At 46.9% G+C, this 27,671-nt stretch overlaps 2 long non-coding RNA genes across 7 annotated transcripts in view; both read left to right on the top strand.

The window, feature by feature from the left end:
- The window catches only part of LOC120865266, a 97,097-nt gene extending 80,920 nt beyond the window's left edge, over nucleotides 1-16,177 (top strand). For all 5 annotated transcript variants that reach the window (XR_005721353.1, XR_005721356.1, XR_005721351.1 and 2 more), the window contains one exon: nucleotides 16,087-16,177. This is a non-coding gene — a long non-coding RNA (uncharacterized LOC120865266). The remainder of the gene's footprint in view (nucleotides 1-16,086) is intronic.
- Nucleotides 16,178-16,374: 197 nt separating this feature from the next.
- LOC120865263 lies at nucleotides 16,375-21,721 on the top strand. Of its 2 annotated transcripts, XR_005721349.1 has the most exons (3): nucleotides 16,378-18,725; nucleotides 18,898-19,024; nucleotides 21,592-21,721. It is a non-coding gene; the product is annotated as an uncharacterized LOC120865263 (long non-coding RNA). The 2 variants fall into 2 exon arrangements; XR_005721350.1 differs by lacking the exon at nucleotides 21,592-21,721 and having other exon boundaries at nucleotides 16,375-18,725; nucleotides 18,898-20,190.
- The last annotated feature ends 5,950 nt before the right edge of the window (nucleotides 21,722-27,671 follow it).

The raw sequence follows: 27,671 nt of genomic DNA, 5'->3' as shown, positions 1-27,671 counted from the left end.
CTGCCACAGAGTAGTTTATTACTACCAGTAATGTATAAATTACTTTGCACAGTGTCTGACATATAGCAGGTGTGTAGAGGTAGAAAAAGTAAATATCATTTTCAAAAAGTCTTTTTAATTGTTAGAGACTTTAACTCTTTAGAATGGTTTAGTACTTTAGTTGAATAGTAAGTAGGATACAAAAATTGGTGAAGTTTGGTGGCAAAAAAATCATGTCGTTGGTACAGCCTCAATTTTGAAAAGCACGGAACGTGTGCTAAGGAAAGTCTGCAAAGATATGCTTATCTTATTAATGGTGTTTGAGTAATGTGGGATTATAAGTGATTTTTATGTCTCCCCCCTTTTCTTGCTTTAATATGCCCAACTTCCTTGATAGAACAAACTGTATTTATTACTCTTTCTCTTCACTCAAAGTCCTAAAAAAGAAAAAACCCCAGACTTTAATTACTGATATAAAGTAAAACAATAATTTGTTGGTTGGCTGAGAATTGCTAGAAATTAATAAATAGTTTGGAAATTATTTAGTAAATTCTAATTACTTAGCAAAAGTAATTAAAATATTTATAAGCGAACACCCATAAAACACCGCCAAGCAAATACATTACTCAATAAATGGTTTAATTAGTATTTCATTACCAGAAATTAATCTCAGTAACCAAACATTACTACAAATTACATGTAGGGTGGACAACTTATTTGACTGCTATTAATGATTTCAATTATGAAGTTTGTGCAAGTCTAATTCCTTCCCGCTTCTCCCGCCCTCCTCCCACACCCACCTGGGTGAGTTCCCACACACTGGGCCTGAGTTAGGGTGCTTGGGACTGGTCTGACATCTTCCACATTGTTGAAAATCCTGGGTTAACAGTTTCCCTCAGCTTATTTCCCAGCTGTCTTGCAGAAATACTCGCCCTGGGTGCCTCTTAATCAGCTGGAATCAGACTCCAGGAGCTGGTGGGCTTCTTACCACAGATATACTCTTCTCCAGAGTCTTCTAAATCACTTGGCTGCAAGGCCCGATTCCCTCCCCAGGACTGTGCCAAGGCCCTCCGGCACTGGTTTGCACTCCTGGTTCAGCTCTCAGGCTGGGCCGGGCTGCTGCTAAGTCATGCCAGGAGCATCTTCGTGCAGGTGAGAAAAAAGGAGTCCTTTCCACCAGACGCAGTCATACATGAAGGTGGATTTTTGCCCAAACATGTTTCTTTCTCACATTCCCATGGAACAGACTCTGAGACTTGAGATTTGCATGCAGGCATCTTCCTGAGGCATGGTCTCAGGAACAGTCCCTGAGTGAGTGGTGAGGGAAGTAGGATTGGTTAGTAAGAACTACAGCCCCACTGGAAGCTCCTGGATTGAGGCAAGGAAGGGGACAGGCCTTTGTTATTTCAAATGAGCAGACAGCAGAGCAGATGTCACTCTGGGGAAGGATGTGTCTCTCTTTGGCTGAGGACAAATCCTGGAGAGAGGCTCAGTTGCCAGCCGTTACTGGGCAACATTCTCAGCAGCTGGAGGAGTGAGTGCTTTGGCTCTGAAGGAGGAATATGGGCAGCATACATTGCAGAGAGACCTGGGTTTGATCCCTGGGTTAGGAAGATCCCCTGGAGAAGGGAAAGGCTACCCACTGCAGTATTCAGGCTTGGAGAATTTCATGGACTGCATAGTCCATGGAGTCGCAAAGAGCCGGACACGACTGAGCAACTTTCACATTCACATACCAGCATCCACCCCCTTGTGTCATGGACAGCCTGAGCAACCGCACATGAAGGTCCTCATGGGAGGGGCCTGAGGCCACGAGTAGAATGAGCTTGAGTTGTTGCCTTGTCTTATTTGGGTTGGGAGGAATCTTACTTCTGGAGTTAGGATCCCGATTTAGGTACCAGCTGAGACGTACGCCAAGATCACAAGTTCCGCGAGGGCAGGTCTGTATCTCATCGTATCCCCAGAACTTAGCACAGTTCATGACTCAGTGAATATTTGCTGATTGAATCTATAGTAGTAAAGACAGTCACCCAAATGCATTAATATCCTGTATTACACTTGATGATGGGAAATACATAGAATCTGATCCTGGAGGGGTCAGGGGAAGAAATGAACTTGAGTTGAGACTCAAAGAATGGGTAAGAGTGAGCCGGACAGAGTAGGGTGGGAGTGGGGTGCTTCCCAAGCCTCTGAAGATAGGGGTTTGCCTTGGCCACCTCTTGAAGGATGTCTCCACCTGGGGAAACAGAAGGGACTTGAGAAATCACACTCACTGAATTTCTCTTGTTATCTGTTGGTGAAATGCATCCTTTGTTCTTATCACAGCCTTATCCGGTAGAAGACTCACATGTCAGAGAGCTTTTCCGCTGTGGTTTGGCTGGGCCATGGTGGCATGAAGGTTGCCTGCAGGTGCTTTCTGAAGTGAGAGATGCAGGCCAGGATCAGGATCACAACCAGAGGTGGGGATGCAGATCCCCTGGGGCCTCCTCCCGGGCATCAGGCATGTGGATATCACGTGTTGTGGAGGAGCTGGGCTGCACTGTATCTGATCTCTCCCTTTCTCCTTGTACTCGTTTCCCTCCTGCCTCTGGCTTTGTGCTGCTCCGGGCCTGTCTCCAGATTCCTCGCGGCCCCAGGGGTGCGTTTTGCTCATTTTACCTCCACTCCTGTGCATGTGTCCCCCCCTTTCTCCAGGACCACGGCTCCACTCAGAAAACCTATCCAAAGCCCCTCCATGGAGCCCTGACCCATGACTCCAGGTCATAGTGAACTCACCCTTTCTGCCTCTCTACAGCCCTCAGTTGTGGATGCTTTAGAACGGAGGCTGGTTTAGAAATCCTCGGCCTGGTACCATACCTGGTTGAGAGCAAGGAGGTGGGGAAAAGCTGGAGGTGAGCAGGAGGCCTGAAGGAAAGACCCAGTGTTGCCTGGTTGGCACTGGGCAGTGTGAGCAGTGGCTGGATATCTGGTGGCCTCCCACCCAGGTGTGCCATGAGGGGTACCGTGGGCCTGGCTTCTGCTATTGATAGTGGTGGCAACAAGGAAGGGAGGGAGGAAGATGGAAAGTTCCTGTTTATCATGTCTGGGACTTTGCCTGCCTTGTCCTTAATCAGTCTACAGCTAATTAGCCGCCTCCCCCACCCCACTCTCCACTCTGCTGGCACTGAGCTGAACACCATTAATCACCAAGGAGAAGGCTGAAGTCTGCAGGCCTCCTGCTCAGGAGAATCCCAGCTCCTTGGGTGGGCCCTTCTTGCCCGGGGCATTGAGAGGACCCTGGATGCAGGAGCTCCTTTGGTAGGAATTTGGGGCTTTTGAGAAGGTGCTGTGGAGCCCTGTGCCACCTAGAATGACTGTAGGGGGAAGGGTGTGGCATATTCCTCTTTGCTTCGACATTCCAGTTTTGCTTATGGTGACAGTGGCTTCAGTTCAGTTCAGTCACTCAGTTGTGTCCGACTCTTTGCGACCCCATGAATCGCAGCACACCAGGCCTCCCTGTCCATCACCAAGTCCCAGAGTTCACTCAGACTCACGTCCATCGAGTCCATGATGCCATCCAGCCATCTCATCCTCTGTTGCCCCCTTCTCCTCCTGCCCTCAATCCCTCCCAGCATCAGTCTTTTCCAATGAGTCAGCTCTTTGCATGAGGTGAGCCCCAGACAAATGGCTCACTTTCCCAGACTCCCTTGTAGCCAGGAAAGGCATGGGACACAACTCAGATCAATGGGGCATTGAGCTGAAACCTGCTGTGGGCTCTTAGGAAGGCTATCCCTTTCTTGGTAAAAGCATCGGATGCTGCTGGTGCTGCCCCTTCTTGCCCTTTCTCCTTTTTTGCCTTGAATGCAGACTTAAAGGCTGGAGCTGCAGCAGCCATCAGCCTCTGTGAGGGAAGGATCAAGAGAAGCGTTATGACACCACCATGAGCTGATAACCAGTGCCAGTAACTTGCCTACCTCCAGATTTCTGTCAGATGAAAATAATCTCAGTTTAGTCCACTACTGGTTGATATTCTGTCACCTGTAGCAGAATATGCTTCTAATACAGAGGGGAACTCTGGATGGTGCAGGCTTAACTACAGAGATACCCATGGTACCCAGAGTAATCCAGACATTCCTGGACTCACTAGCCGGTGTTCATGAGGGAGGTTACAGTACTCACATGCCACCTGCTCTGCCCTCTCCTCCTATCCTTCAGCCTTTCAAGTCTCATTTTCCAATGGTTTTTAGCCACCTATGTTATTAAGAAAGTGTGTGGGTGTGACACCGATGGGCTGTCATGTTAAACTCTGTGGAGTGGAGTGCCTAGGAAGACAAAACTAGATTTTATGGCAAACGAGTAGTGCCTCTTTGCTTGTTATGCAGTGCTTTGTAAAGTGGGCAAGCACATTGCTCTGGGAAAAGGCTGAAGAAAGGAATTATGTGATTCTGAGAAGGTTTTGTTGAGCTGATTACAGAGGCAGGATATTTGCATTTGGCAGGACTGAGGTCGAGACCCTGACTGACCTTTCCCTTTTGAGGTTTAAGATTACTGGAGCCTTTCTGACAAACGGAATTGGGCCTCTCTGAGATCCTTTGGCAAGAAAGGATGGAAGGGGTCCCACAGGAGAACCTCGGGATCAGGAAATGGAAAATCTGGATAGGTGAACCAAGCTAATAGCAGGCTTAGGTGCTTGTTAGGGAGGCTGGTGCCCACCCAGCAGCTGACAAGGCAGAGACTCCCAGGCATTCTGGTAGAGGTCGTGCTGTGGGAGCAGTGGATGCACTTAAGAGTGTGAAATAAAAGAGCTATAGCCTGAAGTTCAAATGTGGAGCACTGCTGTGTCCAGGGTTGGGTCAGGACTGAGCTGTGGATGTCGAGGTGGCAAACTGCGCGGGACCAGTTTTCAACAGCGACCCCTTGTGGCAGCAGGCCGGTCAGACTGTTCCGTTCTGTCTGCTGCTGCTGCTGCTGCTAAGTCGCTTCAGTCGTGTCCGACTCTGTGCGACCCCATATACAGAAGCCCACCAGGCTCCGCTGTCCCTGGGATTCTCCAGGCAAGAACACTGGAGTGGGTTGCCATTTCCTTCTCCAATGCATGAAAGTGAACAGTGAAAGTAAAGTCACTGAGTCATGTCCAACTCTCAGCGACCCCATGGACTGCAGCCTACCAGGCTCCTTCGTCTATGGGATTTTCCAGGCAAGAGTACTGGAGTGGGGTGCCATTGCCTTCTTCGTTCGGTTCTGTCTAAGCCTGGCTTTTAGACATTGGACACATCCTGGTGCATGGCTCCAGTTCCTGGGCAGCTTGTGGAAGGTAAGGGGAGAAGGACCCTAACGGTAGAGGGGTAGTGTAGCACAGTGGTTAGGAGGATGGACTCTGGAGTCAGACTGGGTTCGAGTTCCTACTCTGCTACTTCCCTGGCCTGACCTCATGGGTTGCAGACCTGTACGGTCTCATAGGGGCCTTCCTTAAACAGGCCCCGTGCTGGGCTTAATGCTTGCTGTCTTGAATGTCTTAATAAATTTTAAAAAATCTATGAACCGTATTTTAGTTTTTGGCTTCTTTTTTTAAACTGAAGTATAGTTGATTTACAATGTTGTGTTAGTTTCAAATGTATAGCAAAGTGATTCAGTTACATATATATATATATATATTTGTTGTTGTTTAATTGCTAAGTTGTTTCTGACTCTTTGGGATCTCATGGACTGTCACCTGCTGGGTCCCTCTGTCCATGGAATTTCCCAGGCAAGAATACTGGAGTGAGTTGCTATTTCCTATATATACACATTCGTTTTTAGGTTCTTTTCTCCTGTAAATTATTACAAAATATTGATTATAGTTTCTTGCGGTATACAGTAGGTCCTATTGCTTTATATATAGTGCTGTGTATATGTTAATCCCAAACTTCGCCCTACTTTAGTAATGTAAGGTTTTTTTTCTGTATCTTTGAGTCTATTTCTGTTTTGTAAATAAGTTCATTTGTATCATTTTTTCAAGATTCCACATATCATATGATATTTGTCTTTATCTGGTCTACTTCCCTTAGTATGATAATGTATGCTGCTGCTGCTGCTGCTAAGTCACTTCAGTCGTGTCCGACTCTGTGCGACCCCATAGACGGCAGCCCACCAGGCTCCGCTGTCCCCGCGATTCTCCAGGCAAGGACACTGGAGTGAGCTGCCATTGCCTTCTCTGATGATAATGTATAGGTCCATCCATATTATGCATTGTTTCATTCTTTTTTTATATTAAATAATTTTTGAACAAGTACCCTCCTCCATTTTCATTTTGCACTTGGCCCTGCTAATTATGAGGAGAGGGCAGTGGCACCCCACTCCAGTACTCTTGCCTGGAGAATCCCATGGAGGAGGAGCCTGGTGGGCTGCAGTCCATGGGGTCGCTCAGGGTCGGACACGACTGAGCGACTTCCCTTTCACTTTTCACTTTCATGCATTGGAGAAGGAAATGGCAACCCACTCCAGTGTTCTTGCCCGGAGAATCCCAGGGGCGGGGAGTCTGGTGGGCTGCCATCTCTGGGGTTGCACAGAGTCGGACGCGACTGAGGCGACTTAGCAGCAGCAGCTAATTATGCAGTCAGTCCTTCTTGGCAAATGTCTGCTCTGTGCCACAATTTCCCCATCTATAAGCTGCGATTCATGGGGTCGCAAAGAGTCGGACACGACTGAGCGACTGAACTGAACTGAAGATGGATTAAGAGAAAACAACAATGACTCTGCCTATCAGAGAGTTGTTGTAAGATTAAATGAGTTCTATACATAAAGTACTTAGAACAGGATCCGGCATGTAGTGAGCTCCACGAAAGTGTTAGCCACTGTTCTTGTTTCTGTTCGTTTAGGCCGATGAAGACTCCAGCAATTAATCTGCAAAGCACAGAGACATGACTACGTTTGCGTCTCCAGCTAGTGAAGCAGAGCATGTCAGGCACATGGGGAACAATGCAAGGAGAGGAAAATGTGACCCCTGGACTCGCTTCTCACACAAGATGAGACGCCTCATTAAGCCCACATCCTTCTGGGCCCACAGGGCTGACGAGAGAGGGGAACACGGGGCCTGAGAAGTGTGGAGTCAAGGCCACCTTCCTGCCGCAGGGGCTGGCAGCAGAAGTGGGCATGGCCCAGAGGGGCAGGCTGGGGCACCTCCGGAAGCAGCCTGCCCCCTCCCCGAGGGTTCAGGCTGTCACTGGACTCACGTCCTTCCTCTCAGGGAAGAATGGCCCCGCCCCAGCCCTCCCTCCAGCCTGGACCCATCTTGCATTTACAGACCCAGATCAGAGGATAGGATGCTGGGAAGGACGCTCTATTAGGATGATGATTCTAAATAATTGGCATGCCATGTATCTATTGGCATGTTACCTACTCGCAAAAAAGAGGAGAAATCGTAGGTGCCCAGCCCAATGAATCCTCTAAATGTGAACTCACTCAGTTCAAGAAATAGGACATTCACAGAAGTCAGGAAGCTCCCAGCCATGCTCCCCAACTAGCCCCTCCCTCCTTCCCCAGTCAGCCACTAGCCAGAGTATCATTTCCTAAAACCATTAGATTTCACTTTTCCAAACTGTTTACTTTGGAAAATGTAAAATGTACATTCCAAAGTAAGTTGGAATAATAGAATAGGATCACCCATATACTCATCTAGATACACCAGTTTGTTAACATTTTGCTACATATTCTCCACTTTCTCTCTCTGTCTTCCTTTCTGTGTCTTGTTTTTTCTCCCCCATCTCTACACATAAGATTTTCTGAACCATTTGAGAGTTATCTGCAGATGGCACAACATATTTCAGTATACATCCTGAGAATGAGATCATTTACATGGTGCAATTATCACAATACAGAAATTTAACATTGCTGCTGCTGCTGCTAAGTCACTTCAGTCGTGTCCGACTCTGTGTGACCCCATAGACGGCAGCCCACCAGGCTCCCCCGTCCCTGGGATTCTCCAGGCAAGAACACTGGAGTGGGTTGCCATTTCCTTCTCCCATGCATGAAAGTGAAAAGTGAAAGTGAAGTCGCTCAGTCGTGTCCGACTCTTAGTGACCCCGTGGACTGCAGCCTACCAGGCTCCTCCGCCCATGGGATTTTCCAGGCAAGAGTACTGGAGTGGGGTGCCATTGCCTTCTCCTACAATATCATTGTATAGTATACAGTTGGTTTTCATATCTTCCAATTATCCCAATGATATTACAGACACATGTGTGTATATAACCCAAGCATGGATCACAGTTTGCGTTTAGTTGTATGTCTCTTTCGTCGTCTTTAAAACAGATTCTCACTCTCTCTTTTTTTTTTCACTGACAGTTTTGGAGAGTATAGGCAAGTTTTCTAGAATATTTCTGAGTTCAGATTATCAGATTGTTTCCTCATAATTTAGTTTAAATATTCTTGGCAAGAATGCTGTAGGAATTTTATTAGATATAGATATATATTCTGTATAATTAATTTATTATGAATGATAGTAGCTTCAACTTATCAAGTGCCCGTCATGTGGTTTGGGGATTATGATGTCCATTTTACAGACCAGATGACTGGGGCAAAGAGTGGCTTAAGTAGTTTTCCCAAGGTCGCATGGTCAGAAAGAGGAAGTATTAGGATTAGGTTTGTCTGACCCCACGGCCCATGTTCATAGCCAGTTCAACCCACTGTTGGTGACGACTAATCTCACTGGAAGGAGGCCTGAGGCTGCATCCTGGAGGGCAAGGACTGTGTTACATTCTCTGCTGAATTCCAAGCTCAGCCAGGGCCAAATCCAGAGTGAGGTTCCATGATTGTTTATTGAATAAATGGATGAATGATTGTTTCATGGACAAAGATAAGCCTGGAGTCCATGGACCATTGGCAGCAAAATCGTGCAGAATGTTTGTCAAATACACATCCATGACCATCACTGTCAACCCACGGAACCTGAATCTCTGTTGGTGGGACCTGAGGATCTAATGATAGTTTTTCCCAATATCCTGATGATTGAGTGAAAAAAGCATGTTTCAGAACAGAGTGTGCTGCTTAATTCTGTGTGTCTTTTTCTCTGTGGTTTAAGCTTGTGCCTGAGGCCTCAGTCATGTCCGACTCTTTGTAACCCTGTGGATTTTAGCCCACCAGGCTCCTCCATCCCTAAGATTTTCCAGGCAAGAATACTAGAGTGGGTTGCCATTTCCTCCTCTAGGGGATTTTCCCGACCCAGGAATCAAACTCTTGTCTCTTGAATCTCCTGCATTGGCGGGTGGATTCTTTACCACTGGCTCCCAAGGTTATGTGGTTAGATATAGAGTTACACTTTCGAGAAGGATGTGAGAACTGTTGATAGTATTTACCTCTGAGGAGTAGGGCTGGGGCCCTGGAGAAGGAGAGGAAGACTTGACCTTCTCCAGAGGCACCGTTAGAAATGACATAAGTGATTACTTGGTACATTCTTTTTGGAAAAAATTAAGCCCTACAGATAAGTAGATTAATTAACTTATCATCCAAACTGAACACCTTTGAGAGTGAAAGGAAGCACTGTTTATAAGTTAAACCAGCAATAGAGGAAACAGGTCATTCTGGGCAAATCTGGGCATGCGGTCCCCTGCCCAGGCCAGCATCCCCTTAGATCACCTACCCTCCTGGTTACAGCCACCCTCTTAATCCGCGATAACCAATTTACCAGCCTGAAGTGTATTTTACAGACCCTTTAGTATGGTATGTAGCCACTGAAGGCACCTTGTTTGAGACTTCTCTTTTTATGCCAGTGATCTCACACTAAATATATCAACATGTGAGGTTTTTTTTTTTTTCTCACTCAACAATATATGTCTTGGAGATTTGGCCATGTCAAGCCCATCTGGGGGGTCTGCTTCATTCCTTTTAACTGTTGCTGAGTGTTCCATACATGGACATTTTTCCATTCTCTAGTGGCTGGATATTTGAGTTCTTTCCAGCTCCTTAGAATGACTAACCACACTGATGATTATGCCGAGTGTGATACTGTCCCGACAGCGGAACCACCTCATGTCCATCAGAGGTCAGTCTAACGTTAAAATAGTCTCAGGAGATGACATTTTTGAGGAATAACTGGACTTATGAGCAAGGTTCCTTATCAGGCTTAAGGCTCCTCCACATGCCCTCTTCAGGGAAGGCAGGAGTTTCAGAGATGGGACTGCCCCCAGGTTGACCCTCAGAGACTCTCCCAGTGGCCTTGGCCTCCAGGCCGTTCCTGCAGTTGAGGTCCACCAGAAGCTCCTCTCCCCAGGCCTGGCTCCTCCAGTCCCGCTGCTCTCCCTCTTCTCCTCTTGCCTCTCCTGCTCACGAGGTTCTTGTCCTCATCTAGGTGCTTGCACTCATCTGTGATGTTGGCTGTGGTGGAAAGAGACAGTGTGTTTGATTCCCAGTTCTACCACTGATGGACTGTGTGACCTTGAGTGAACCCCTTTCCCTTTCTGGGTCTTCAGTTCTTCATTTGTGGGATGGGGAAAATGGTGCCCACCTCCTGGGCTTGTGAGCTCTTATGTGGGATAACAGAATAGGACACGCGTGTGCCCCATCCCTACCATGAGGGTGCTCCGTAGGTGGTCACTTCTGTCCCCTTCCCCTGTCTACCCGTTTGTATGGATTAGTGTCCACACAAACGGAAAAGCTAGTGGGTGCTCCTGAGGATAGAGATTGTGTCATCTCTCACTTTGGCACCATCCCCACCCCCTCAAGTCCAGGCATAAGTTCAGGACACACTTGGGGGTCCCAGGAGGGAGGGAGTGATATAAGGAGGCTGTATTTATTCACAGTCCTGGGAGGCTAGAATGAGAATGACAGGGGGACAATACCCTGCTCTGGGACAGATCCGTTGCTCATGGGAGTTTTTAATCTGATGGGGCAATGGTTCCTAATTCTAGGATCTGCTGTTTGGTGGAAGAGACCGTTTCTGCCTCCAGAGGATTTCTACTCCCCTGATGGGAGGGGAGTGGTCAGTATACCCTGAAGTACCTTGTCTGTTGATGGAGACATGTTATCAATTCCCAGGGAACTTTCCAGACTGATGGAGGAGACATACATGTGGGGTGTCTCCCTAACTTTCCATTTTGTGTGAACCTTCCTTCCAGCGTCCGCTCCTTGACATATGCATGTGTGCTGGCTGCTCTGTCTATAGCACTGTGAGTTTCATGAGGGCAGAATTGATATCTCATCTTTGGGATTTCTGGTCCCAGCCTGTTGTTGAGCATCCTAAGGAGTGCTTGAAGATTGGCCCCATTCTCAGGGGCTCCCAAGAGTCAGTGTTCTCAAGCTACGCAAGGGCAGACAAATCAATCGAGAGAATGAGAGTGAGGCCTCAGAGGGGACAGCGAGGGGTGGCCTAGAGTCTGCCCTCACGGCCTCTCTCTGCTCCCTTCTGGAAGCCGCCGTAGCTCCGTCTGTGGCATCTCACAGGAGCGCCCCTGCAGTCTCTCCCCTCACGGGAGCTGGGGGCTGAGGTGGGCCCCTCCATCTGCGTAGGAGAGAAGACACATCAGACCCGGGGCTGATGGGCAAGTCAAAGCTTCTGGTTAAACGGCTTTGTAGTAGTGGCCATTTATGAATTAATGAAAGAGAAAATAGGCACATTATACATACAGATTTGTCCTTAATGAGGGGAAAAGGCATTGTTTACTGACGTTCAAATCTAATTATCCACGCACAGGGCCAGCTTTTCTCCAGCAGCCCCGTGTGCCCCCACTCTCCTGTCTTCCATCATGTTCCTTTAACCTCTTCAGTGTCCAGCTGGGCACCTACTCATCCCTCAAAGCATCAGCTTCCTGTGCGGCCTGAGTAGCCAGCTCCTGGGTGAGTCTGCAGGACCTTTGACCCTGAGACTCCCAGCTTGTATCGTCTCCTCTGCTCAGAGGACAATGCTGCCAAGGCCGTCAGGGCAGCACCCTTGGAGGGAGGCATAGCTCAGGAATAGCTGTTTTTCTGGGGGAGGGGGCTGCAGGGTAGCAGGCAGGACCTAACGGAGAGGACAGATGGAGGCTGGGGGCTGCAAGCTGGGGAATCCCCAGGAAGCAAGGGCTCAGGAGCACTCCCCAGCAGTCCCATCCTTTGTGGGTTCTCTGAAACTGTCAAGAGGGAAGGGGGCCCCACTGGGAAAGGTGAATACAGGGTCCCTCCCACACGGGCACCTCCCTGAAGCCATGGCTGAGGTGACACCCGTCCATTTCCTACTTTAGCAGAAGCACACATGAGGTCACTCTGGGATAAACAGATAACCCCTCGCTGCCCCATAAGCTCCTCTTTCCTCCCCTCTCTAAGCAGCCCTTACCCCAGCCTGCTACCTGCTGCTTGTCCTCTGTGGGGAAATAAACTAGCAACTGAGATGGGAGTTGGGACATGTGTGACTATTGCCAAGGTGAGGTCACTGATGTCCCTGCCCAGCTGAGGACATCAGTGAGGAGAGAGGAAGCTGAAGGAGTGATGCACTGGAAGGCGGTGGGGGAGGTGGCTCGGTGAGCCCCAAGCCCTTACCATCAGGGGCACACTTGAGCTGTCTTCTGGAGCCTAGGCTGGGAGGGGATGTGGTTTTCCCTTGAACTTTCTGGATGGGTTACAGGTAGGAGTTCTAACTTGTTGATGCTCAGAGTGCCTTCACCACTCTGGCAGTAGGGTGTGGGGAGGGGGAAAGTTGGGGAGGTGAGAGAGGTCCAGGAAAGTGTGGCTCAAGTTTACTCACAGGCTGTTACACTGGAGGCAAAAACTCTATCTCCATGACCCCTGGACAGGAGCACATGCAGTGACCCCACAACACAATTCTGAGGGCTTGATAGAAGGGAGGACTCAGTGGCTGATGCAAATAGGCAGCTGAACAACTTCTGTTTGATAATACATTTGAAAATTTAGATAAAATGGACAAAGTCCTAGGAAAACACAAATGGCCAAAGCTGACGATGTTGTTGTGTGTTAGTTGCTCAGTTGTTTCTGACTCTTTGCAACCCCCGTGGACTGTAGCCCACCAGGCTCCTCTGTCCATGGAATTCTCCAGGCAAGAATACTGGAGTGGGTTGCCATTTCCTCCTCCAGGGGGATCAAACCCAGGTCTCCTGGATTGCAAGCAGATTCTTTACCATCTGAGCCACCAGGGAAGCCTCAAACTGTCAATAGAAGGACTAAATTAAATAATATGAACCCTTTTAAAAAAATTGAAGTATAGTTGCTTTACAGTATTACAATGTGTTAGTTCAGACAAGGCAATGGCACCCCACTCCAGTACTCTTGCCTGGAAAATCCCATGGATGGAGGAGCCTGGTAGGCTGCAGTCCATGGGGTCGAAAAGAGTCAGACACAACTGAGCGACTTCACTTTCACATGTTGGAGAAGGAAATGGCAACCCACTCCAGTGTTCTTGCCTGGAGAATCCCGGGGACAGCAGAGCCTGGTGGGCTGCCGTCTCTGGGGTCGCACAGAGTCAGACACGACTGAAGTGACTTAGCAGCAGCAGCAATGTGTTAGTTTCTGGTACATAGCAAAATGATTCAGTTACACACACACACACACACATATATATTTTCTTTTTCATATGCTTTTCCAGTATGTTTTATCACAAGATATTGAATAGAGTTCCCCGTGCTCTACAGTGGGACCTTGTTGGCCTGTTTTATACATAGCAGTGTGTATCTTAATCCCATACTCCTATTTACTCCCTCCCTCACCTCCTCTCCCCTTTGGTAACCGTATGTTTGTTTTCTCTGTCTGTGCATCTGTTTCCTAAATGGATTCGTTTGTGTCATATTCTGGATTCTGTATGTACGTGACATCGTATGTTATTTGTCTTTCTCTTTTTGGCTTACTTAGTATGATAATCTCTAGGTTTGCTCATGTTGTTGCGAATGTTATCATTTCATTCTTTCTTATGGCTAAATGATATTCCATTATATGTATACACATATACCTTGTCTTTTTTATCCATTCATCTTTTGTTGGCCCTTTAGTTGCTTTCCTGTCTTGGCTGTTGTACACAGTACTGCTCTGTAGCTTGGGGTGCATGCATCTTTCTGAATGACAGCTTTCGCTGAATGGTTGCCCAGGAGTGGAAATGCTGGATCATGTTGTAGCTCTATCCTGAGTGTTTTAAGGAACCCCCGCTCTTTTCTACAGTGCTGCACCAATTTACATTCCTACCATAGTGTAGGAGAGTTCCCTTTTCTCCACCCTCTCCAGTATTTGATATTTATAGATTTTTAAAATTCTGACTGGTGTGAGGCAGTACCTTGTTGTAGTTTTGAGTTGCGTTTCTCTAGTAATTAGTGTTACTGGGCATCTTTTCATGTGCCTGTTGGCCATTTGTGTGTCTTATTTGGAGAAATGTCTGTTTAGGTCTCCTGCCCTTATTTTGACTGGGTTTGTTGTTGATGTTGTTGTTGTTGACTTGTATGAGCTGTTTATATATTTTGGAAATTAAACCCTCGTCAGGGCATCATTTGCAAATATTTGCTCCCAGTCTGTAGGTTGTCTTTTTGTGTGTCTTTGTGTGTGTTTCCTTATTGTGCAAAGGCTTATACGTTTGATTAGGTCCCATTTGTTTGTTTTTGCTTTTATTTATATTGCTTTGGGAGATTAACCTAAGAAAAGATGAGTATCGTTTATGTCAGAGCATGTTTTGCCTGTGTTTTCTTCTAGGCGTTTTATGATGTCACATCTTATATTTAAGTCTTTAAGCCATTTTGAGTTTATTTTTTTGTACAATGTGAGGGTATGTTCTAATTTCATGGTCCTACATGCTGCTGTCCAACTTTCCCAACACCATATGCTGAAGAGACTGTCTTTTTTTCCATTGTATATTCTTGCCTCCTTTGTTGAAGATAAATTGACTGTAGGTGTTTATTTATTTGGGGGCCTCTGTATTCTGTTCCACTGATCTGTGTGTTTGTTTTTGTGCCAGTACCATTCTGGGCTTTTTGTTTAGTTTTTCTAAAAAAAAATTTTATTTGTTTTGGCCATGCATTGTGGCTTCTGGGATCTTAGTTCCCTGAACAGGCATTGAACCCCAGGCCATGGCAGTGAAAGCTCTGAGTCCTAACCACTGGGCCATCAGGGAATTACCTACCACACTGTTTTGATTACTGTAGGTTTGTAGTATTATCTGAAGCTGAGAGGGTTATGCCTCCAGCTTTGTTCTTTTCCCTCAGGATTGCTTTGATAATTCTGGGTCTTTTATGGTTCCATATAAAATTTAGGATTATTTATTATTATTTGTCCTAGTCCTATGAAAAATGTCACGGGTAATTTGATAGGGGTCACAATAAATCTTCAGATTGCTTTGGGTGGTGTGGTCATTTTAACAGTAATAATTCTTCCAATCCAAGAGGATGGAGTATCTTTTCATTTCTTTGAATCATATTCAATTTTCACTGTTGAGTACGTTATTGGCTGTGGGTTTGTCATAAATAGCATTGATTATGTTGAGAGATGTTCCCTCTATATCCACTTTGGTAAGAGTTTTTATCATGAACAGATGTTGAATTTTATCAAATGCCTTTTATGCTTCTATTGAGATGATCACGTGTTCTTTTCTTTTCTCTTGTTGGTATGATGTATTGCATTGAGTGATTGGTGTATGTTAAACCATCCCTGAGATCCTGGGATGAGACCAGCTTGATTATGGTGTGTGATCTTTTTCATGTGTCATTAGATTTGGTTTGCTAACATTTTGTCGAGAATGTTTGCATCTGTGTTCATCAGAGTTATTGGTCTGTGGTTTTCTTTTTTGGTAGTGTCTTTGGTTTTGGTGACAGGATGAGGGTGGCTTCATAGAATGACTTTGGGAATATTCTCTCCTCTTCAGTCTTTTGGAAGAGTTTGGGAAGGATTTGTTTGTTTGGTAGAATTCCCCAGTGAAGCCATCTGGTTTTGGACTTTTTTTTGCAAAGAATCTGAATTCTTAATTGAAGATTTCCTCACAGAGAGAATGCCAGGCTCCAACTGCAGCCCTTCCTGTGGCAATTATTGGGCATTTGCTGCTATTAATAAAGCTGGGACTTCAATCCACATTCACTTTCCTATACCTATTTTCTATACATTAAAACCCCAAGAGAAGTGAGTTATGTTTTAATCCTCACTCAACCCAGAAGAAATTTCCTGCAGCATTTTTCATAAGCACCTCCTATTTATTTGAAGATTTGAGGGCAACCAAAGATCCTTTGCAGAGAAGGAAATGGCAGCCCACTCCAGTACCCTTGCCTGGAGAACCCCATGGACGGAGGAGTCTGGTAGGCTGCAGTCTATGGGGTCACTAAGAGTTGGACAGAACTGAGTGACTTCCCTTTCACTTTTCACTTTCATGCATTGGAGAAGGAAATGGCAACCCACTCCAGTGTTCTTGCCTGGAGAATCCCAGGGACGGGGGAGCCTGGTGGGCTGCCATTTGTGGGGTCGCACAGAGTCGAACATGACTGAAGCGACTTAGCAGCAGCAAAGGACATTTCATGGGAATATTTATTAAGGGTCTATGTGCCAAGCAAGTCAGCTCTATTGATCTTATTTAATCCACACTAGCACACTGCAAAAGAGACATTATCATCTTCATCTGAGGTTCAGAGAAGTGGAGTGACCTGTCCAAGCCATAGAGTTAGTGAGGGGCCATCTGACTCCAAAGTCTCCTCCTTTCCTACTGGACTGCCATGCTGCCAGAACAAGCCTGCCCTTCCTCAGGGAAAGGAAGGTCATGACTAAGTCCTATCCCCACCCCACATACCAGCTCCCATCTCCAGCTTTCAACATCTAGGTTAGAGTTCCAAGTCCCTCCCATCCATAGATGGATATTCTGGTTATCTATTGCTAGGTTAAAAATTACTCCAAACTTAGTGGTGTGAAACAACTGTTGATTATGCTTTTAGACTCTGTGGAGCAGAAGTTCAGATAGCATACAGCAAGGGTGCTTGATCTCTGCTCAGCGATGTGGGATCCTCAGGTGGGAGTTTAAAAGGCCGAAGGTGACTCAGGCACCGGGGCTGGAGTCATCTGAAGGCTTGTTCATACATGTGTCTGGTGGCTGGTGCTGGCTGTTGTCTGGGACCTTAGCTGAGACTCTCAGCCAGAATATCTACATGAGGCCTCTGCAGATAGCTTTGGCTTCCTCACATTATGGTAGCTAGATTCCCATGAGACAACCAAGTGTAAGCATATTGCCTTTTTTGACTAGCTAGTTATACAATATCATGACTGCAACATTTTGTTAAGTTACCATGAAGCCCAGCCCAATTTCAAGGGGAGGAGAAATAGACTCCACTTCTTGATAAGAGAATGTCAAGGTTCTAGAAGGGCAGGTGGGACTGGAAATGTTACTATGGCCATTTTGGGAAAATATACTGTGCTTCACCGGCCCAGCTTAAGAGGAAAGTCTCCACACAGGAGGAGCTAAGAGGTGAGCGTGATTTACAACTTCACTCATTCAGTACACACATGCTGTTCACCACACACTGGGCATTGCCTCCCCGACTGCTCCCCGGCTGCCCAGCTGTTCAGCCCCAGCCCACCCCCGCCCAGGTGCATCCCGTAAGGCCCCAAGGGATTTGATCAAGCGGAGGGAACTTTGGGCTTAATTTTCTCCAGCCTTCCGGGAAACGTTGCTCTGGGTCACAGTGGCTACAGCCCAGAGAATAATTTCTCCCTCTGGGGACTGCTGTTGAATTGAGATTTTATACTCCTGTTTCTGAAACAGCAGACATATTGAACAGTTTCTGTTTTCTGAAGAAAATAATAAGTTGTTTTTTACTTATATATATAGCTTTTATTTTGTGGCCCCTGTGAAACAAGTGGTTTCTTAATAGGAAAGAGGTTCCTGCCCTTTGGTGAGACTCAGAAGTAGGAGAATCTTTTTGGTCCCTGTGATGTAAAGGAAGGAGCTAAGAGAGCTCGTTAACCCTTTTCTTTAGCATGTGAGTGTGGCTAGTATAACTAGTTCACTAACTATCACTCTGGAAAATATAATGAGCTGGTCAAGACAAGTTCGGGCTTAGCTCATATAATGATAATCACAATAATAACCAATATGTGTCATACTCCAAGCTCTGGGTTGAACATTTTATACACTGTTCATTTAATACTCTTAATAATGCTGTAAAGAAGGTACTAAAATTGTTTTCACAGATGAGGAAATTCCTTACTAAGGTTCAGGGAAGTTAAGTGATTTGCCCAAGGACACACAGCTAGGCAGTGGTTGGACTGAGATTTGAATCTAGACCCACAAACTGCAGAGACTGTTCTCTTAACATTGCGCCATGCAGTGCAGATAGAAGTCCTGGTAGCTTACAGGGAGAGTCAGGAATCAGAGCACCATAGGCTGGGTGTTGGACCTCTCTTGGGTACCAAGGGGTTACTTTGATGCCTCAGTCTGCTTGTCTGTAAATGGGGATAATACCTACCTGAGTGAGTTACATAAAGCACCAATATTGCCCTCCAGACCCAGTGGCCATTCAGTTCCTGACTGGGGCATCCCCTTCCCTCCCTCCTTCCTCTGTAATTTACTTGAGCTGCTCCTTAAGGAGGGCCTCCCTGCCCAGAAGTAGAGGGATGGACAAGATGACTTACCCTTGACTGTTCTAAAATCCCTGGTTCCCTGAGCTCCTTCTGGATTTCGAGATTTCGATCCCTCTCACTGTGCTTTTCATTGGGAGAACTTGAAATGATTTTTATAAAAACTGCAAATGTACAAGGTAATTGAGTCTTCTATTTTATTACCCTGAGCTGCCTGGACCTTGCCTGGCCTCCTCCTCACTCACTGAGCTGCTGGAATAAAGTTGGAAGTGTTTGCACTGGTAATATATAGGACTTAATTAACCTGGCCTTTTATAGCATTTCCAATGGAGGGTTGGAACGAACTTCGAGGCAGCTTGAGAAAAGGGAAGGGGGGCCGGGGTGGGAGCGTGTATGTATGTACAACACTCGATATTGTTTTTTTTTTTTTTTCTTTCCTGTTCTTTTCTCCAGTACTTTAATCAGCATTTAATGGCCCAGTTGAAAATCCATCATTCGGACCCAGGCACTGGTGGGAAGGGCTGGAGGGGAAGCCTGCCCTCTTCCTTCCATCCCAAGCCCTGCAGCAGGCCATGGAATGGTCAGTGAATCTGGCTACACCAGCCTCATTCCCAGAAACTTCCAGCAGTGGCCAGCTCAGCTCATCTCAGATAGGAGATGATGAATGGACATTAACACGCGGACTCGCTAGCTGGCCACTACCACTCCCTACTCAAATGCATACCAACCTAAGAAGGCTCTGTGGGGTCGTGTCCTCATTTCAGGGAGCCTGAGTCAATCTCCTATCCTCTCTACTGCCCCTCTACCCCCACCCCGCTCCCCTTCTCAACATTCCCGCTTCTTTCCCCTCCTAGCCCAAAGCCATCCCTGAGCCGGATACCCTCCTAAACCAGCCCAGGAAAAAGTGACTCAACTCAGATCCTCTCTGGGCACAGGGACATGGGTTTATAACAGCAAAGGTAGCTTCATGCCTTCCAACCATTATTTTAGGGAGGTTTCCAAGAAAGGGCAGTCAGGGTAAGAGCCTCTCAGCAGCTGCCTGCTCCAACCATCGCTCCACATACCATAGCTCATAAATCCTGCCCTGACGCTGCCGAGTGGTTACATCATCCCAAACCTCATGCAACAATTCGATTTGGAAATAAAAAGGCAGGTGTTAATTGACTCACTCCCTCTGCACCTTTGTGGTGCCCCTGACCCTCGATAGCTTTTAACCTCGCAGTTAATAAAAGTTTGGGGCCCAGCCCCAGCACAGTTCCTTATTCATTCTTTCATAACGTCAGTACATTCCTACTGAGTGACTGTAATGCACATGTCATTGACCAGTCCCTTCAGGGAGAGGGTTAGGTGGCCGAAGATGAGCAAGAAGCATTTCATGCCTAAAGAAAGCTTCTAGAAGATACTCACAAATGACACTGATTTGGGCAGCAGGTGTTCCGGGCTGCCCAGAGAAGGCCTGGGTGTGGCCGGGGTTTTAGAAGAGTCTCCAGCTTTTGAGTTGATGGCTCTTAAGTCTGTCTGCTTAGCATCCATCCCTCCTCTGAGAGCAGCCAGATTCTCCTTTGGGGAACCCATATCACTTCTACTAAGTCTCCATGGTTTCAAATGGGGTTGGATGTCTGGGGTCCTCTGGGCTCAGCCCACGAGTAGAACTAGATCGTCAGAGAAGATCAACCCCCTGGCCACAGTGGTTAGTTCAGTTATGGATGTGGTACAGGAGCCGTGCTAATCTCTTGGTGCAACTACCAGGAAGGAGAAATTCTTTTTTTCTGTTGGGTTGGCCAGCTGTCACCTTGCTCTTGCACAGTAGATGCTTCCTGAGCCTCAGAGTGAAGCCATCCCTTTACTCCTTCCTGTAGGAGTGTGTTTAGCTTCAGGTCATGCTGCCCCCTGCACCACCATGAGCAGCTTCAGTTCTTATGTGTGTGTATTATCCTCGGTCCAAGTGACCCTCCATCTGCCTCCAACTAGATTGTGCCCAGGAAGAAATTCAAGGAAAGCAGAGCTGAGAGATAGAAAGAAAAAGATTGTTGATGGGTAACTGGATCCAGCCTCATCTAAGGCTTAACCCTTGAACTTTCAGTTAAGTGAGCCTGTGAGTGGCTGAATTTCTATCTCTGCTTACATTTTGTGTAAGTCAGTTTCCTTAGAATTTCCATTGCTGGTTTAGTCCTCGAGTCCCAGGCTTTTTAGATACTGGGGCCAATTGGAAGTCAGCCTGTCTGTCCCCCAGCTCAGTGGTTAGGGGACCTAGGCTCCTTTCCATGTCTGCATTTGTGATAGCACTACAGTGCCAAGCCCGGCAATAGAGTAGATGGAGCAGATGACCACAGGGCACTTTTTGAAAGGCCTGCACTCGGGAATTCCCTGGTGGGCCAGTGGTTAGGACTCTGCATGGTCACTGCTGAGGGCCCAGGTGTGATCCTTGGTCAGGGAAATGAGATCCCACCAGCCGTGTGGCATGGCCAAAAAAAAAAGGCCTGCACTACCGTGACTCTGAAAGTGAATGCTTCCTTCATTTGGCACCCTGGACTCCTCTCATCTCCCCACTAGTCCTGGCCCTGTTGAGGTTGCTGAGCATCCACACCTATCTCGAGACCCAACCTGAAGAATTCAGAGCTGAATACTACTGTCCTCCCCCGCCAGAGGTGGGCATGGCCCTTTTCTAGGCCTTGGAGGATAATATTCCACAAAGGCCTGTTCTGGGGCGTTGGTAGGCCAGACCAGGACAGGACCAAGAGCAGACTCATCCCAGCCTGAGTATCCTGCCAAAGGAATAGCATCCTTTGAGAAGAGGCTCAGGCACAGAGAAGTCGATGGAGAATTTTCAAATCATGGGTGGGCTCAGATCCTCATGGACACCTGATTTACTCTTATCTTTATTCTGTCATGTTCATCCATGATTTGACTTATCCTAGGATGAGACAGTGCATCCCAAGGGAACACAGACTGATTGGAGGTAGACAGAGGGTTGGGCAGTAGACCTGGGGAGACGATTCCTGGGATAAAACACACACACGGAAACCAAGAGCTGCTCACTGGGGTGCAGAAGGCAGCGTGGCCTGAAGCCAGAGGCCCTCCCTTGATCACACCAATGCTGTGTGTCCTTCAGTATAGCTCCTAATTCCTCGGATCTCTGTTTCCTAGATCTGGAGGGGCAGATTGTACAGGATGAGCTATGGAGGCAGAGAGATCTGGTTACATCCCAGCCCTCACTCCCTCGGGCAAGTCCCACTCTGAGACTCGCTTCCTCATTATTATTCCTCGAAAGGAATCATAAAGGTACTTCCCTTTTCGAGTCATTTTAAGATTCAGTGAGATAATTAAGTGCTTAGCACAGGGCCTGATATAATTTCTCAATTGTTATTAGTGTTAATATTTTCTATAAAACAAAGGGCATATTAGAAGATCAAAAGTACTTGCCAAGAATTGAAGCGCTAATGAGAACAATTGTTGTTTTCAGGGCATTCAAAAGCCAATGTGAATTGAACACCTACTATGAGCTCTTTGGGCTTGCAATGTGAATTGAACACCTACTATGAGCTCTTTGGGCTTGCAATGTGAATGGAACACCTACTATGAGCTCTTTGGGCTTCCCAGGTGGCACAGTGGTAAAGAACCCCCCTGCTGGTGCAGGAGATCTAAGAGAAGCAGGTGCGATCCCTGGGTTGGGAAGATCCCCTGTAATAGGAAATGGCAACCTGCTCCAGTGCTCTTGCCTAAAAAATCCTATGTGCAGAGGAGCCTGCTGGCCTATAGTCCATGGGGTCGCAAAGACATGACTGAGTAAGCACACACGCACGCACGTGCACACACGCACGCACACACGCTTTTTTTGCGGGAAAGAGCCAAGTCCTGTTTTTTCCACTTCGAGAGGTCCTTACCACTTCTGAAAGTGGAAGTTGCTCAGTTGTGTCTGACCCCACGGACTGTAGCCCGCCAGGCTCCCCTGTCCATCAATTACCACCTATAGCGCACAGCAAATCTCCATCAGGACTCCTCTCGGGCAGTGGTTTTCACTCCCCTTCCCTTCTTAATGGTGGTATCTTTTCCTTTTCCTGAGAAAACTTATAAGGGAACTTGTATCCCTCACATATGTCACCCAGGGGACTCTTAAACCTTATGCATCCTGACTGCTAATTTCTTTTCAGATGTGTCTCCTTTTCCCTAGTTAGATCATCAGTACCTTGAAGGCAGGGACAGGTCTTAAACTTCTTGGTGTCCCATAAATCTAGGTACAGAGCAGGCCCTTACTTATCAGTATTAAGCCCAGGAGCCCTTGTCCAGTGGGGACTGTGTGTACAGTTTGCGTCCAGACTGGACAAGAGAGAACACTAAGCAGATTCTTAGGAGTGAAGAGGCCCTCTGCCCGACTGCAGAAGGGATGCTATATTCTTTCTGGTCAAGCTGACTATTCAGAATGTTCTTTCTGAAACAGTAGCAGTCAGAAAGACCTGGGGACTCACTCGCCTGAAGCCCTGCCCAAGGCCACAGCTACCCTGGGTAGCCAGCCTGGCCTCCCCACCAACCCCAGGGATGTAGCTGAATAGTGTTGGCCTCCTAATAAACACACTACCAGTGCTGAGTCCTAACTCCACTGGAGAAATAGCCCCAGACCCCTCGATCCCATGAACATTTCACACCTTAATGCGGCCATATTTTTGGAAAGCCAATATGAGCTGAATAGCTTATTGGTATGCAGCTCCGGGTGGGGGTGGGGGCTCCAGGGAGGTGGGGGTCTCACTGCAGAGGGGAGGTAATTAAGCCTCAGAATGTTTGATGTATTCCTCACAAGGAAGGTGTCTGGGGGTGCAAGTGTAAGAGCAATGGGCTTGTCTAGGTGGTTTGTGTGCACAAAAGCTTGACCACTGTTGGGAAGTCCCAGCACGGCTCCTACCCTCGCTCGGCCCGAGCCCCCACCCCAGCAGGGCCACCCACTCACCCTTTGGGTCGGTAACTTTACATTTCCCAAGCAGACCCTATCAGCAGCTCTTCTCAGATAAAATACATCATCATTTGCTCCATTAGAAAATAAATGTATGGCTATATTATGGGATTTGCATTCCATTACCTTGGTTTGCATGCCATAAAACATTTATTACACCCTTGGGCTAAAGTCTTAATAATGACTGGGTGCGAGGCACTAATGTGGCTCTGGTCCTGCTCGGGAACCAGAGATTAATGCCTTTTGATGTCACCCAGCTAATAGTCGTGCTCACCAATTTGTCCCATCAGAAGACATTAGAGTCAGGTCCTGTGCAGGGATTGTTGGGGACCACTGTTCAGCTTTAACTGGGAGTTGGGGCTCCTTTTTCCTGCCCCGTGCAATCTGGTCTTATTCAAAATGACCAGAATAAAATCTCAGAGCACTCCCTGTACAATCCCCCCACTTTCCACCCCTATGCCATGGGCAAGTCCCCACCCCAGGGTTCGATGAAGCTACAATGAGGGTTTAAATGTTTGCTTTCCTGCCAGACACAGCAGCAGCAACAGCAGCAGCAGCGAGTGCACACACCACACACTCACCACACACACACTCACTCATACAAACCCATGGATGCCTTTCCTTCACCCTAGGGAATGATGGAGTTCACCCTTGAAATCACCCTGCTGCTGCTGCTGCTTCTGCTAAGTCAATTCAGTCGTGTCCGACTCTGTGTGACCCCATAGACGGCAGCCCACCGGGCTCCCCCATCCCTGGGATTCTCCAGGCAAGAATACTGGAGTGGGTTGCCATTTCCTTCTCCAATGCATGAAAGTGAAAAGTCAAAGTGAAGTCGCTCAGTCGTGTCTGACTCTTAGCGACCCCATGGACTGCAGCCCACCAGGCTCCTCCATCCATGGGATTAGATGGAGTGAATTCAAGGCCTCCTATCATTTCCTCTTCCTCCCAGGAGACCACACCATCATTCTTTTTTTTATTTTTTTTTTTTCATCATTCTTCCTTGATGTAGTGACAGCAGTCTTCACTCTGCCCCAATACTGTGTGGCCCACCTCATCATTGAAAAATTCATTGAAACCACCATTCTTCAAGTCAGCTGCCACTTGGGAGACCAAAGGCCCCCAGCAGCCTGCTGGTTAAATCTATGTCCCTCCTAGGCTGGCCCTACCCTACACCCAACCTACCTCAAGTCCCTTGGATCTCTAGAGGTCCCAAGAGAGATAAGCCCATGCCCTGGGGGAGATTCTGGTTGTGACAGAGGGCGAGAAACACTCTACAAGGGTGTGATGGGTCTGCAAAAGTCACAGATGAAACACCGTGAGAGCACATTGCTTCTGATTCGGCACTTCTGGGAAGGCTAATGAATAAGTTGGTGCCTAAGGGCAGAGATGGAGAGGAGGTGATATGGAGGATGGGGTTGCCCAAGAAGGGGAATGGTGGGAGCAAAGTATGGAGGGGAGAATGCTTGGAGAATGGGAGGCGGTAGAGGAAAGATGACTATGAAAAGATGGAATCAGAGCAAGAAGCACGGTCACTCTGGGGCTGGACCCTGAGGGCAGGGGGGCGAGAGAGAGAAGGGACTTTGTACTGTAGTGCTGGGCAGGTTCCCTAGCTGGAGTGGCTGAGCTCAGAAGCAGGGAGCCCAGGCGGATGTCTCTGCTGGTCCAGAAGTGAGGCCATAAAGGCTGGACTAGGGCAGGAGTGGGAAGAAAGGGATGAAGGAAGGACGCAGTAAAGAGAAATCAAGAGGAGCCTGGGAACCACCAGCAGTGGGAGAGTCTGCAGCCACCGATGCCTCTAAGGTAGTGGTTCTTAGTGGGGCAGTGCTGCCCAGGGGCTAGTTTGGGCATTTGTGGGGGTTATTTGTGATAATAATGTTGGCATTTAGTATGTGGGGAGGGAACCAGGAGTGCTTTCTGTATACCACAATGTGCAGGACAGTCTCACACAGTGAAGAATTCTCCCTCATCCCATGTAACTTCAAAAATTCCTTTTGCACAACAAAGGAAACTATAAGCAAGGGGAAAAGACAGCCTTCAGGATGGGAGAAAATAATAGCAAATGAAGCAACTGACAGAATTAATCTCAAAAATATATAAGCAACTCATGCAGCTCAATACCAGAAGAATAAACGACTCAATCAAAAAATGGGCCAAAGAACTAAACAGACGTTTCTCCAAAGAAAACATACAGATGGCTAACAAGCACATGAAAAGATGCTCAACATCACTCATTATCAGAGAAATGCAAATCAAAACCACAATGAGGTACCATCTCACACCAGTCAGAACGGCTGTGATCTAAAAGTCTACAAACAATAAATGCTGGAGAGGATGCGGAGAAAAGGGAACCCTCTTACACTCTTGTTGGGAATGCAAACTAGTACAGCCACTATGGAGAACAGTGTGGAGATTCCTTAAAAAACTGCCATATGACCCAGCAATCCCACTGCTGGGCATACACACCGAGGAAACCAGAACTGAAAGAGACACGTGTACCCCAGTGTTCATCACAGCACTGTTTATAATAGCCAGGACATGGAAACAACCTAGATGTCCATCAGCAGATGAATGGATAAGAAAGCTGTGATACATATATACAATGGAGTATTACTCAGCCATTAAAAAGAATACATCTGAATCAGTTCTAATGAGGTGGATGAAACTGGAGCCTGTTATACAGAGTGAAGTGAGCCAGAAAGAAAAACACCAATATAGTGTATTAATGCATATATATGGAATGTAGAAAGATGGTAGTGATGACCCTATATACGAGACAGCAGAAGAGACACAGATATAAAGAACAGACTTTTGGACTATGGGAGAGAAGGCGAGGGTGGGATGAGTTTTAAGAGAATAGCATTGAATCATGGATATTACCACATGTGAAATAGATCGCCAGTCCAGGTTTGATGCATGAGACAGGGCGCTCAGGGCTGGTGCGCTGGGACGGCCCTGAGGGATGGGATGGGGAGGGAGGTGGGAGGAAGGGTCAGGATGGGGGACACATGTACACCCATGGCTGATTCATGTCAATGTATGGCAAAAACCAGTACAGTATTGTAAAGTAATTAGCCTCCAGTTAAAATAAATAAATTTAAAAAAGAGAGAATTCATGAGAACTAAACATTATCATTAGAGTAAATAAATATCAGATTTTTCTGTTAAAAAAAAAGAAAAAATTCCAAGCAAGTACCTGTGGACCCTGCAATCCTAGGGGGCACTACCGTAAGTCCCCAACTTACCAACTTTCAAGTTGCGGACTTTCAAATACGTGAACCTGTATTTGCATGAACAATTCCGCAAGTTAGTTCATGTAGTTAGTTCTGGCGTACATGGTCACAGGCGTGCCTCCTCTATAAGTGGCTGCGCTTTCGGTACTTTACGGTACCGTGGCCGTGCATCACAAGGAGCTTACTGGTGAAGACCTGATAGAATTGGAGGACCAGAGAAAGGACAAAGAGAGACAAGAGGAGGAAGAAGTCACTGAAGAACCAAAGAGGTTCACAGTGCAGGAAATGGCAAGGGGGTTTTCTGTACTTGAGGAGGCACTATCAGTTTTTCAGGCACAGGACCCAGACGTGGAATGGTACATGAAAATGCAGCAGGCATTCCGAATGCAGTCCACTGCTACTGAATCATCAATGGGGAGGAAAAAAAAAAAAAACTACCCAGACATCACTGGATCATTTTCTCAAGCGGGCAGATAGAATTGGATCCAGTAAGGAACCAGAACCTGTGCCACTAATGTCGGGCACGAGTGAAATTGCAGATTTCTCCGTCTCCTGCTGTTGATGGTCCTTCAGCTCTACCATCTCCCACCGATTTCCCTCCTCCAGTCGGTAGCTCTTCTTGCTTGTTCACTTGATGCTAGCCCCTGTATGCCGGCTGTTGTACCTTCCTACCATACCTTTCCAGATACTGGACTGTAAGATTAAACATATTTTTATTTTTTGTGCTTTTTAAAAACATTTGTGTGAAAAGTATCATAAACCTATTTCTAGTATAGTAATATATAGACCATTGTGTTAGTTAGGGTACCTAGGCTAATTTTGTTGGACTTACAGACAAACTAGACTTACCAATGTGCCCTTGGAACAGAATTCATTCATATGTAGGGGATTAACTATATTCACTTGTGTGATGAAGTAAATGATTGTGTAGTGAGCAACCTGTGCAACTGCCAGTTGGTCCTAGGTGTGACATTGATCCTGGTGGAAAAATTTGTTTACAAGGACGTGAGTCTAAATCCAGCTTTGTTTTACATATATACACAGAATATCTT

The sequence above is a fragment of the Oryx dammah genome, unplaced genomic scaffold, assembly GCF_014754425.2.
Source record: "Oryx dammah isolate SB20612 unplaced genomic scaffold, SCBI_Odam_1.1 HiC_scaffold_6, whole genome shotgun sequence".
NCBI classification, from domain to species: Eukaryota; Metazoa; Chordata; class Mammalia; order Artiodactyla; family Bovidae; genus Oryx; species Oryx dammah.
Note: the sequence above shows the minus strand (reverse complement) of the source record. Positions and strands in the feature narration are given on the sequence as shown.